The following is a 10,765-nucleotide window of genomic DNA, read 5'->3' on the forward strand; positions in this document are numbered from 1 at the left end:
CGAATTGGCTACTCTAAATTGTCCATACATGTGTATGAATGAAAGTGAAGTGGTTGTCATTGTGAAACACTGCAGCACAGCACAGTGTGCATACAAGGAAACCGTGTCCTCTGCTTTTAACCATCAGCCTTGGTGAGCAGTGGGCAGCCATGACAGGTGCCCGGGGAGCAGTGTGTGGGGACGGTGCTTTGCTCAGTGGCACCTTGGCAGATCGGGATACAAACCGGCAACCTTCTGTTTACGGGGCCGCTTCCTTAGCAGCTAGGCCACCACTGCTTAAAAAAAAACGTCTTTATTTATGCAGTCGAGATTCCCACATTTGGGGAATTCGCAGGGGTCGGCACGGCCGGAGTGCAATGGCCGAGAATCTTGCCAGGTAAGTATCAGTACCAGGTAAGTAAGTAAGTGAATGGTGTGTGTGCGCCGGCTCTCTGAAAGTCCATCCAGGAATCTGCGGTTTGAATTTTTCCACCCAATAAATATAAAATTCATTAAAACATGTACTTTGCAGAAATGAAAGACTTAACACAGCATCACCATTCCATCACTCAGAACCAGACGGCAAGCTCCATTTTCGTTTTTAAGTCATTTACTAGTAATACCAACACAAAATAATACGTATCCAGCACAATTCTGCTTAAATATGGGGAAGGGAATAGGGAAGTCCAGAGGTTCAAACGTAATCCCTACCACTTGCGCTTAAAAGTCCCCTACTAATAAAATTAGTTTTGCTTTTATATAGGTGTTAGGGGCCGCTAATACTGTATCTGAAGTCTCTTTGCAAAATTCAGCCTTGGTGCAGAATTACAGCCACTACAGCCAGATTTCCCCAGAATGCGGCATTTTGGTGTGTAGCTTTAAATGCAAATGAGGAGGAGAGAGGCGGGACGAGGAGGAGAACGGCCTATAGAAGTGAGCGGTTCTTCGCAGAAATGATGTCATCAACACTGTTCACTGGTGCCAACAGGAAGTCGTGTCGCCGCTTTCCCCCAAAAAAATTAATTAACCCACTTTTTCTTCAGTCTTGTGTGACGGAACCAAAAAAAAAACAAAAAAAAACACGTTTGTGCTCATTTTCACATCCAGCCACCAAGCAATTTAAATGCTTCACATTTGTGGAAGCCATGGTGGTTGCAGGAGTTATTTTTTTAGGGGCGAGGCGGGAAATTCTCTGGGCGGACAATGCATGAGAAATCTCACAAGGTGAGGTATTATTAAATGTTTATTTGCATTATTAGTTCACATATAAAAGTACACATACATGATGCTCAAATTTGTAAATATTTTGCATTGATTGGACAAAACCGCAAGGCAATGCAGAATTCACTGGGGTTGGTAGAATTTGCATTAATTGCAGCGATCACAGCATTGTGTTGTCCCTGAGGGACTGAATTATAAAGCTCCTCCTGCTCCTCCTCCTTTCACCAAATTTTACCTGCAACCAAAAATATGCAGTAGACGTGACGTGTAACAGGCTATGTTGGGATGTTTTAACGCGACAGGGCTGGATTCAGTGTATTTACGGGTCACGCCCAGGAAATGTCAAAATTAGTCACGACTGATCAAAAATCCATTTTGTCTGGAGAGTCTGGAGATGACGGCATGTACTGAACTTGAGATGTGAATGAATTTTTCTAGCGTTCGCGAGCTCAACAAGACGGTGAACACAACGGCTGGTCACAGACAGCCATTTCAGGCTCCCTCCCCGCCCCTCACTCTCTCAGCGTGATGACGGTGACGGCGAGGCTCTGTCCAGCGCGCGCATGGCCCTGACCGCAGCTGCTTCCTCTATGCTTATCTCTGCACTGGCAGCTGAGCTGGGCTGTGAGATACCACTGACATGAAGTCATCTCATCACCTGCTGCAGGCTTGGCCCAGCATGACACACACACACACACACACACACACTAATATATCAAAATAAGTAGATGCACAACCTCATAAACACTCTTGCATGCGTGTGATAAGACACACACACACAGACACACACTCGCGTAGTGTTCCCAGCCAGTCTGTCTGCGTCGTGGATGTCACTCTTTTTACTGCTGAAATAAGACAGCTCACACCTCTCGCAGACAGCAGACCCACGCTGCGCCCCGAAACGGCCACCTTAGCAGAAACGCGGAGCCCACAGCCCCAGATGGCTGATAAAGTCGAAAGATTTTAATCTACCGCATCAAACCACCGGGCCTCAAAATAACACAGACGGACGAATATATGAGCATTATGCTGTGACCTTGCTAGTGACCTTCCTCCTTTCTGCCCAAGTGACGTATGCGATTGTGTGTGTAGACTGTGGACGGCCGAAAATCAATTTCGGACCAACGGCAGAATGCAGGCTTGGCAAATATTTAACAATAAATATTTACGCTGACATCACCGACCCCAACACCCCGCCCCGCCCAGAGGCAGCAATTATAATTCACATATTTCATCAGAGCTCCTCAACATAGAAACCAAGCATTCGCTCACGGTTATTCCAATGGCAACTGGACAACAACGTCCCAGCCTTCAATTCAAGCTGGCTTTCCCAACTCCAGTTGCTGCTGGATTCATCTTTTTATATATATATATATATATGTGTGTGTGTGTGTGTATATAGTTATATAGTTATAAGTATATATAAGTCCACGTGATCGCAGCCTTCTGGCCGCGGGCTCCAGTGATCGTGTCTGTGGAAGGTGGTTCGTGGTTCAGCAGAGTTTTACTTAATGATATTTCATTCCGCGACGCGTCCCGGCGTGATTTCCAGCCTTCCCGCCGCCACCGGCACCGGCCTCATTAGGACTTTAATTGGCCGAGTCCCGGGGAAGGAGAAGCGCCGAGCAGGATCATTAAGCTCGCCATCTGAAAGGTGGGTCTGCTGCCTTCATTTTATTAGTATTATTATTATTATTATTTTAAATTGGTTCTAGACTCCGTCCTCGTGATCCAGGCCCAAGTGACGAGGCGAAAACTGGTAGGAACGTCATGATTCTCAAAAAAAAAAACAATCTCTGACCAGTGCAACGCAGCAATTTTTTTGTACATTTATGCATACATTAATTTGTACAACTTATCTGTGCGCACTCAAAATCCTCCACAAGTTTCCCCGACGGCTCCATCGCGTCTCTGGAGCTCGGCCCTTTGTGGCGAAAACAGGGTGCGTTGCGTCCTCTCGCCACTAGAGGGCAATGCGACCAATGGATTGGACCCTCCGTGAAGAGGAGGAGCTCTGGAGGAAGAGCCATGCGACCCAGCACAAAGAAAACCCAGCAGCAGCTGCACACCCTGACCTGAAAATAGTAATCAAACTCTGTTTTTGGCTCAGGCACGAGCTGTTTTTTTTTGGCTTTCTGTATAATAGTAATAATCATTCAGACATGATATAAAGTGATGTGAGCCTTCAAATGATTACTTCAGGGTTTAACACTGATTTTCAATTCCAGAAAAAAATCACATACAGAATCTGCATGTGATTTAATGCTAAGGAAGGATCTGTATTGGGTCTGTATCAAAACTGAGAATAAATGATAATGAGTTCAGAGAACCCTTTGGGACGAAGCCCACACAAATCTTCACTCCCCCTACGGAGGGATCCTATAATTTGGGCAACGACCACAGGTCCTTCCTCCTCACGATCATCCTCAGCCTAGCTTTTAATAAGCACTCCTCCATAATCCACGGACTATCAGGAGATTTGGCACGTCTATGCTCACTTATTGTGAGTGGGACTCCAGACACTTAATCGTTGTGGGAGGAGGGAGGGTCGTGAGATTGTGGTGGCGGGGGGGAGAGGAGCGTAAAAAAAAAAAAGTGCAATCTTCATTTGATAATTGAAAAAGCGAAAAAAAAAAAAACTGTCCCCCTCGCCCGGCTCCCATAAAGAGGGTCTGAATGAGGGCTGGGAAAGGCGGCAGGGCCGTCTGCTCCGGTGGGATGGCACTTGGGGGAGGGAGGATGAAACGGAGAGATGGCGTGTCGACGACATTTCCTGCTGCACCCTGCGGCACTCCTGCGAGAGCTGAGCGGTAATGACCCGGTCCTGAGCGCCGCCATCATTGCTTTTGCAATTAATTCCTTCTCCTCTGCGCAGTAAAAAGAGAGAGAGAGAGAGAGAGAGAGAGAGAGAGCGAGTGAGTGAAAAGAGAGCGAGAGAGGCTTCTCATTATATCACGGTGCTAAAGCCCCCGGGTCTCAGCCTTCCCCCTTCCCTCCCCCGTATGGTCTCTCGCCACACTTCCCATGTTTGTTTTATGGCCTGAGCTCCACATTTCTACTCCCTTCACTGTCTTTTTTTTTTTTTTTTTTCCACTGACGATTTTTTCCCTCTTCTTATCTTTCCCCATCACTCCCCACCACTGACTGACACCTCGCTGCTCTGAGGTTGCCCTTTTCTACCCCCCATGAAAGCTTGTTACAACCCCACGTGGCATGTTTCCAGGTGTTTCTTCACATTGGTCTGCTTTTAGGGATTTCACACTAGCTGATGCTTGAACAGAGTGAGACGCCCACTATAGGATAACCACGCCGGCAACACATTAATAGACGTAAATATACAGGGTTTAAATACCTCACAATACCTGTGAGAAAAGTTTTTTTTTGGGATTGCATTTGTGCAGTACATTAAAAAATCAAAGGTCACGACGCAATTTCATTTAGAATATAATTACTACTAAAACCAGTCGGAAACATTCTCTTGAACATTAAAAAATTGCAGATGTAGTGGGGCTTTATTAAAAATGTTTAGGGAACTAAATGTAAGTTCATATATTACACTTACATTACATGTATTGTGTCTGACTTTTTGTTGCACATATTCCAACTTTTAATCCGCACAGAGTACACATTTGTATAAGGCACCGACGAAGTGAGGGAAACAGGGCAAGATGTTTTTCCCGTTAATTAAACCCACATCATCTTCTGTAATGATGAGTGCCACTCTTGGGGGCTGAGCAGAGCCTCACAGGACTTGGGATTAAATGGAGCCTGGCTGCCTGTCCTCCAGCTCCTTAACATCTGTTGGATGAGTCAAGCTGCGCCCCTGTCAAACTCGAACAAACAGCCAACACCCATTTCCCACATGACCAGAGGCACCTGGGCCTGGCTCTTTAAAAGGAGGGCGTGGCCACCCCGCTGCTTCGGAGGCGCGTGGCGCGCCGGCTCAGGAGATGGGCCGTGTAGTTAGCAGTTAAAGGCTCTAATCTGCTTCGCTGTATTGATTTTGGATCCGTAATTTGTAGTGATCGATTAGGGCCCTGCGCTGTCCGACAAGTTGGTTCAAGTTACTGTTTAGCGGAGGAATATTCGAGAGAGGTTTATTGTCAATATGAATGTGAAACCTGAACTGGGCGTTAGAAACGCTGAAAGCTTGTTTCCACACATATTTGGTAATGGGTTCGTGCGTGGAATCCCAACTGCGAACCAATCCGAAATACTTGCGGCCGAGGTCCAGAGCAGATTGCAGAGCACTTACCACTTTTTTTTTTTTATGTGTATCCAAGATGTGCTTCGAAAATCTCTGTTCTTCCTAATCGAGACAGTTTTAGGGTTTTTCCTTTTATGATGATCTGCTTTCCCTATTTTACGGAAGAGCCACGGATGAAATATTACTGCCGCTAGCAGAAAGAGACAGTGGATGTCATATGAAAAGACTAGTATTTCTGTGATATTTTGATCTCTAGGGGTAAAATTTGACATACATTTATCGCTACAACTGCTCCGCGTCTAATGATTATTTTTCACCGTTTCGGTACGGAGGTCCAGTTCCAGAATGACATTTTTTTAACCACCTAGACTCAACAACATTCAGATCTGAATTTTCTTCCCTTCTCACCTCAAAATGACCCAGCCTGAGCACTGCAGAGTGCCTCGAACTTTTTTCTTTTTAAAATGACAATCTTGGAACTTTTCCACAGCTGTCGGTATACAGGCTGATGTGACGGGGTGGGGGGGGGAGGCAGGGACGCGCTTTTTAGAGTGAAGGAGGAAGAAAGACGTGGAGTATCTCTGAGATACGCGTCTCGGGCCCGGCCTGAATCTGCCTGGCGGGTTTAGCAGTGTGTCTCCAAAGCGCTGGTGTTTGCCGAGGATGCTTGCCCACCTGCTCACGCAGCTGAACCGTGTGGCTCTGTGTTTGCTGATACTGCCGTGAAAGCACAACCGCGCACCCCCACCCCAGCTCTACAAACTGTTCCTCCCCCCCATAAAAAAGAGACGTCTCCAGGAACACGACCATGTGGTCATCCTCGTATGATAGGGTGGCTTCTACCACCAGAAGGGCCATAAATGTTGGCTTTCAGGATGTTAATTTCCGAAAATGCGATCATCCCTGACTGTCCTTCCTTTCAATAAACTGATATAAGTAATGGGACGATAAGCAATGCTGTTGCGTAACAGTGCTTACCGGTCATTAATATTAGAATTACACCGGATTAAAATCAAATAACTAAATGTCAACAAATGGTAATACGGATTGAGAATGGGTAAAGCATGTGATTTAGGAAAATGGGCAATAATTGTAATATCGTCATAAAGACCCTCACAGGAACAAAGGCGGGTAAATCTAACAACGTAAGGCTGCTTATGGTAAAGAAACAAAAGAAACGAAGTGTTGCACATGTCATGGATACCGTGTGCAGTCATCCCTTTCAAAATGACAATTATTTCATTGTGGAATTTTAATTCTATTAGTTATGTGCTCACCCCAATTTACATACCCTCCTGTCAGCAGGGTAGGTCTCTGCCAGAAAACAACAGACAATTTTTCCACCAACTCAGCTGAATTTTGGCAAAATTGTGTAATGGGTAAAAATATTCTTTCCATTATGGATAAGCTGATGATAACCTAGGTAGTTTAGGAATGGTGAGGTTCAGCCAGCATTGCTGTCAGTACCTGATCTGTGTCGGATGCTCAATACATCAATAGCTTTACACTGTGTGACTTATGACAGTGTTCACTGGTTTACTGTTCCATGTACTGGCTATCTGTTAATAACCAGGGGATAGTATACCTTCAGTTTGGGGCAGTATTAAGGAACGACGGGGCAGACATATGTGGGGCAGTTGTGGGCCTATCGGGTAAGGAAATGGACCTGAAATCGGTGCCACTGAGCAAAGCACCGTCCCCACACACTGCTCCCCGGGCTACAGTCATGGCGTGTGATGTTTAAAAGCAGAGGACACATTTCACTGTGGCACTGTGTGCTGTGCTGCAGTGTTTCAAAAAGACAATCGCTTCACTTTCATTTTACTTGATTTTACAGTAACGCAGTATTGTCTGTTGAAATACACAGTAGTATTATTAGACAGGCGGGCAGATAGCAGCGCTTGGCATGAAATCTCTCCTACACAACACATATATGTCTTAGACATAACTGCTCATTTTACTCATCCTTTCAAGGGAGGCCAGGTCCAAACGGAGACTTGAGTGCAGACTCTTGAGGTGTACAGTGGTATTACCATACAAGACTGGAAAGTTTATTTAATATCTAACAAAATATGTCTTTAAGGTAACATTAAAACAATTATTTCCGCACAGTCTGTAAGTAATATTAGTTGTTTTGAATTTTTTTGATTCAAAATGCAAAAATAAAATGGCATCTTGAACATTTCAATGTCTCTCCCAAATGATCGTATGCTGCGGTGGAGGGCCATCTGAGCTGCGGTACAGCCTGGCGAATATAATGACCCGACAAGTGAAGGAGAAGGTGACTCACCGCTATAATCCAAGGAGCAAGCATTCATCTCTAACGTAATCATGTCTTTCCCATTTCTAATTTTTTCCCCCTGTCCCCCCCCAACCGCATGCACACCCCCACACTGCTTCACGGAACACTAATCTGTCCCAGGTGTGTGTGTGTGTGTGTGAGAGAGGCGGTTAAGGAAGGCCCAGCGTGCAGGTATTGTGGGTATGGATACTGACAGCAGTAGGTAAGGTGTCAGCTGGGCTGGAAGTGTACACTCCAATTAGCAGCGGATGGCGCAGTGAGCCAGGGTGAGCGGGGAACAGGCGGGCAGGGCGGTTCGGGGCGATATGTATCATGTCGCCAGGGAAGGCTAATGTGTGCTAGGTGAGGCGCCATACATTACAGCAGAGGAGAGGAAATGAGGCGGGTTTCTAAATAAACACAGCCAAGGTCGACGCCGTGCCGAGGCGCAACGTGCCTTAATCTCGCTCTGTTTATTCCCCCTGGTCTCTCTCTCTCTCTCTCTCTCTTTTTTTCCCTCTCGCCTCCTCCCTCCCTCTCTCGCTCTTTTTTTCCTCCCTTCTCTCTCTCTCTCTCTCTCCTTCTACAGCTCCAGCAGTGCAGGCAGGGTGATCTCATCAGACGCACCTCCAGAATGCACAACAATCTTCCCTGTCAATCACGTCTTTTTTATCACGGCTCATCATTTCACTCGGAGCCTGTCCTCTCGCTGCATCTGCACCATTCACTCAATATTTCTTCATAAGCAAATATCCACCCCGGCAGTCATTTTTCAGGCAAAATGTCACTAACTATTGTTTTATTGTGAAAAGGTAAAGCGGTATTTACATTTTTATTTTTTCAAAATAATATTATATATTAAATTACACACATTTTTATACGATAAATATATTTAAAATGAAATGTGAAAAAAAAAATTCTCTAGGCCCATGTTTATGTTCATAAAATACATACAGTGTGTGTGTGTGTGTGTGTGTGTATAATTTTAAAAAATATATTTTATTGGTCAACACACATGCTTATATTCATATCTTTGTGAAGACCATATATCATAAACATTTTCATATTTTTATTGCAAGCAAGTCTAAACCTGACCTGAACCTAAATAACCATTATGGATTTTTATTATATATATAAGAAAACAACAACAAAAAATTATGTCTGTAAACTTTAAGTGAAACTAGGGTACAGTAATATATGTATGTACACATATATGTTTATATAAAATATATAAAGACTCACACAGAGCTCAGTTGGGTCCCTATTGTAGTGCCTCCCATCCCTTCATCCTGTGACCTCTCTCCTTGAGGATCTTATTTCCATTGAGTAAATGCTGGCCGTGCTTAAATGCAGCATGGCCCTTATTAATTACTCTTCAGGGCTCCCTTTAAAACCCAGAGAGATGGGAGGCAAGGGATCCCGGCTGAGGCGTGGAGTCAGGAACAAAGCCTGCCACGTGGGGCCCATTCCTCGCTCTGCTCGAGACGCTCTCTCTCCTGCGGCTAAGCCCTGTCGGAGGTTAAGACCACCTAGGCAGATTTCCCTCGGGGGGAAGCGGACGTCGGTGAGATAAAATGGCTCGCGGTCAGAGAGGCCCGGACAGGAGCAGATGTGCGGACGCGACGGGATTTGATACTGGTGGCGGGAAGCCTTCGTTATAAGTCGCCCCAAACCAGCCGGCCACCCACGCACACAACAAAATAAATGAATAAATGTGTGGAAATAAACCCAGAACTGTTATTTTTGTCTTTCCACAAACACTGATGGAAGCATGTCACAGTGTTCAGGAAAATAGTGCAGTAGTCAGTGAATGCTAAAGGTCACTTCTCAAATCTGAGTCTTTATACTGCACCCCTGCAACCAAAATGTTGCATAATTGCTGAATCAACCCGTAAAGCCATGTGCCACTGGTGCATTTGTAACCTTTATTCATCAGTGACGCATGTGGGTGGAAAGAAAAGTTTGAAAGAGTTAAATGCTAAAAAGTGTTCAATGTCCTAGACAGACTAAAATCATAAAGACACTACAAAAATGATCATTTGGACTAACCATATACATTCATACATTCAACTTAAATCAAAAGTACCAGAAAGTAACGCTTCGAAATTCTGGATTTTCGTTTAAAAATGATTCAACGTTCTGAATTTGGCTTTTTGGGAGAGAGACGATTGCAATTTGAAGACATTCTTGTTTCAGACACATTGCCAGGTTTGTGGTTTCTCATTAGAGGCTCTTCCAGTGTATTCTATCCCATTTGACAACGGAAAACTTCTCAAAGGTCTCTTAACTTCTACGCTGTCCTATATGTAAACTGGAGTCTCGTATGCGGTTAATAAAAGACATTCCTTCTGTAAGGGCCTACGGAACATCAGAGCTGGCTGTAGGTGAGCAGCAAAGACCCTGAGCTGTAAACCGTATTTCATCAGTGCTGGACATCCTGCGGGTTCCCACGTGGGGTAACTCCCCCACCACCACACACACACACGCACGCACACACACACACACACACACACATACCCAGCAAGGCCACGCGCATGATCCATCAGCGCCGTTAATTGCAACATTAAGCGGGGAAACGGTTGGAATACGCGCCACGGAACCGTTACTTCCGGTAATTAATGAACACCGCGCCCTCCACGCGCCGCTCCCGATCCGCATTCCGGATCCCGGCGGTAAAATCAATCAGCCGACGTCACTGGCCGCGCTAACGAACGGCCGCACGACGCCTCGCGCGTCCTTCTCTCATTTCATTTACTTTTTTTTTTTTTTTCTCTCTCTTCCTCTCCGCATTTCTCGGCGCACGTCTCGCAAAACGCGAAGCCACGAAGGGGGGATATGATAATAAGGAAAAGAAAATCACATTAAAAACAACTCAATTTACGGCCCGACGCGTGAATCCATAGGTCGGAGGCAGCGCGCACAGACGACAAAAAAAAAAAAAAAAAAAAAAGGAAAGAAGGAGGAGGAGGAGGAGGAGGAGGAGGAGGAGGAGGAGGGGGGGGTGAAGGCGGCACACGTTCCGCGGCCATCGGCGAGGGTTTATAATAATGACGAATCCCCGCGGCCGTGCACGCAGG

General features: G+C 45.5%; 1 pseudogene; it reads right to left on the reverse strand.

Moving 5' to 3' along the window:
• Positions 1 to 288: 288 nt before the first annotated feature.
• LOC114789408 (uncharacterized) lies at positions 289 to 401 on the reverse strand (annotated as a pseudogene).
• Positions 402 to 10,765: the final 10,364 nt, after the last annotated feature.

This window comes from Denticeps clupeoides, chromosome 4, assembly GCF_900700375.1.
Source record: "Denticeps clupeoides chromosome 4, fDenClu1.1, whole genome shotgun sequence".
Lineage (NCBI taxonomy): Eukaryota > Metazoa > Chordata > Actinopteri > Clupeiformes > Denticipitidae > Denticeps > Denticeps clupeoides.